The following is a 3,147-nucleotide window of genomic DNA, read 5'->3' as shown; positions in this document are numbered from 1 at the left end:
CATCTTGTTGAGAATCTTCCTCTTTTTCACAGCCTCTCTACTAAGCAGGATGTCCTTTCACAAAGACTGGGCCCTCCTGACAACATATCCAAGTACATAAGACTCTTTTGCTAGCCTTGCTTCTATAAGTCCAATTCTAGCTTTACTTCTTTGAAGACAGATCTGTTTGTTTTGGCACTTCATAGTATTTTCAATATTCTTTACTGGTATTATAATTTAAAGCTATCTGTTCTTCTTAGGGTTTTCTTTTTTTTTTTTTTTTTAACATTTTATTAGGGGATCATACAACTGTTATCCCAATACTTAGGGTTTTCTTATTCGATGTCCAACTCTCACATGCATATGAGGCAATTGAAAACGCCATGGCATTGTACTGCCCCTTCCTGTGACGCCCCCCTAAGTAGTGATAACCCTTGGTTAGCTTTAAAGTTGGGGGCTCCTGCTCTCGCTCTTGGACTCTTCCCACAAGCACCACCGAGCAGGGCTGAGAAATTAGAGATGAACTCATCTCCCATTGAAAGACAGAACTCGCTAACCATACCTGCGGCTGGGACATGGACAATGCCCTTCTAACAGAGTAAGGTCTGACAACCAGATCACCTGTTTCAAGTCTGATCGCATAAAGACACTTGGAGCTATGCTGGTGGCAGCCAGAGCCTTGGAGCTGGAGGAGCCAAGTGGAGACCCACACCAGCGCTGAGATGCTTCCTCCGCCACTGGATCCACAAGACTTACCACCCGCTGGCCTGTGATCTCCCTGTACTCAGTGTCATTGCATGTGTTGTGGGAGAGCACAAACGCAGTCCCCCACTACCACAAATTATGCAGCCAAGTTTCCCACATTTGGGGAAATTGCAGGGGTCAGCACATCCTGAGTGCAATGCATAAGCTCCACCTTGGGAAATCCACCTTCATGATCATGCTATCTCCCCTGCCAGTTTCCCACAGGATATCATGTAACTGTTTGGCTCCTGGAGCGGGATAAAGCTCGGTTCTTGCCACACGAAGACGATGTAAGAATTCATGTTGCAGAAGCACAGTTTTGTCATCCAAGTGAGTTTTTATGAGGGAATGGAAAAGTTTCAGGTTTTAAAATCTCGAAAGGGCACATGCTATTTCTGGAAAGCGTGCCAGGCCTAGCAGAAGCGGCGCTGGTGTTCACAACCGGGCACAAAAAAACACGCAGGAAAGAACACCCACACATGTGAATTGGGGAATCCCCGGAGTCCAAGAGGCCAAGAGACCAAGAGCATGTGGCTCCCGAGTAGGCCTGGAGTGTGCGAGGGCACACACTAGAGGCCCTCCTTACACATGCCCCTGAGTGAGGGCTGAGTAAAAAGCAGCCCCGGGGTATTTAATACCTCTGGGGAGCCGGGTTGAAGGTATTGTTTGACCCCATTGGCTGAGTTCAGGCCCACCTGTATGATATACCTAAGGTGGGTGTGTCCAAGGTATTGTAAGACCCTCTTTTGGGGAGTCTCCTTGGTAATTATCGTGAGATGGGCCACCAGAGCTCGAATTAAAAGAGTCTTTATTTTTTGCCCAGACACTGCCTCTGCCCAATGCTTCAGAAGCAGCCTCTCTCCCCAATCAAGCTGGGTACTTATACTTTCACAATTCTACACAAAGGCAGTTAATCCATCTACAACTTTCACACAAGGCAGTTAATGAAGCATTTCCAGCACCCCTCTTTCAGGGGTTTGCTCCCTCACATTCTTCAGTTCTTGCCTGCAGCCTTATCTTGGGATGTCTGGAATTCTGCAGGCTGTCAGGGGTCAGGCTGAGGCTTTCTGTTTTGTTAGCAAGACTTGCCTTTCCTACGGTAATTTATGGGCATCCCTAATGTTTACAGAATCGAGATAGCATTGGTTAAGCCTAGACATGTTTATAGAGGTGATACATCTTTCCTTAGGCTTAGATGGGAATCTCATTCCCCAATTGTTCTATTCAGGACTCCACTCATCGAGTCTGATTCCTCTTAGTTGGTGTGCGGTTGGCCATATTTCACAGCTAAGGCTACAACTGTAGCGGTAGTTTGTCTAACAAAAGTTTCCTTAATTCCTTGTATAATTCTTTTGAGTATACAGGGCCCCAAAGTGGCTACTACTAATATGATAGGTAGGTTTATTGTGCCAACCTGACCAATGAACACATGAGGGATTAACTGAAAGGCAGAGAGATAAATGACTCGGCCAGCCTTGCCTTTGTTGTCTCTGGCTCTTTGATGATCAGACCAGTGTGCTGCTGCCTTAGCTGGTGCTCTGCCTCAACTTGCAAGCTACACTACCTGTGGGACACCCAACCCGTGGACTGTGTCGCTGTAGTCTGAGGTTCCTTCTAGACCTGCGTTGCCACACTACTGGAGTATATATCACTTGAGCTGGGGAGTATCGGATCCTGTCATCTAGCTGACTGTTGGTGACCTGCCTTGCTGTTTGCTGCCTGTGGCTAGATTGCCTGAATTGCCCTACAGAGGACTCAGCTGTCTGCTTCCTTGACTTGCACCTGGCGGCCCTCAAGACTTGAAAGACTGTCAGTGTATTACTGTCTCATGGAAGTGAATTGCACTGAGCCATTTGTACTGCTCTATAGACTGATTAGCTGTGCATTTCATATGTTGTATATATCTATCTCTATAAATATATATAAAGTCAAAAAAAAAAAAAGAAAATGCCATGGCTTGAGTCAGGTGCACCCTAGCCCTCAAAGAAGCATCCTTGCTTTTCAGCATTTTATGGAGGTCTTGTGCCACAGGTTTACCCAATGCAATGCCCTATTTGATCTCTGGACTGCTGCTTCTTGAGCATTGATTGTCGTTCCAAGTAAGATAAAACCCTTGCCAATGTCAAACGTTCCTCCATTTGATGTTATCTATTGATTAGCCCGGTTGTGAGGATTTTGTTACTCTTTACATTGATTTGTAATCCATACGGAAAGCGGCAGCCCTTGGCCTTCACCAGCAAATGCATCCTTATTTGTATACATATGACAGGTTGTCAATGAGCCTTTCTCCAATCCTGATGTTGCATGCTTCTCCATATGATCCATGTTCGCTCAGAATACACATTGAAGAATTATGGTGAGAGGATACAACCTTGACAAACACCTTTCTTGATTTTAAACTATGTAGTGTTCCCTTGTTCGGTG

At 45.7% G+C, this 3,147-nt stretch overlaps 1 non-coding gene across 1 annotated transcript; it reads right to left on the bottom strand.

Moving 5' to 3' along the window:
• Window positions 1–782: 782 nt before the first annotated feature.
• Window positions 783–941, bottom strand: LOC115871849. The gene has a single exon (XR_004047511.1). It is a non-coding gene; the product is annotated as a U1 spliceosomal RNA (small nuclear RNA).
• Window positions 942–3,147: the final 2,206 nt, after the last annotated feature.

The sequence above is a fragment of the Echinops telfairi genome, unplaced genomic scaffold, assembly GCF_000313985.2.
Source record: "Echinops telfairi isolate 266 unplaced genomic scaffold, ASM31398v2 ScPeMD7_7409;HRSCAF=8447, whole genome shotgun sequence".
Lineage (NCBI taxonomy): Eukaryota > Metazoa > Chordata > Mammalia > Afrosoricida > Tenrecidae > Echinops > Echinops telfairi.
This window is presented reverse-complemented; position numbering and strand designations above follow the sequence as displayed.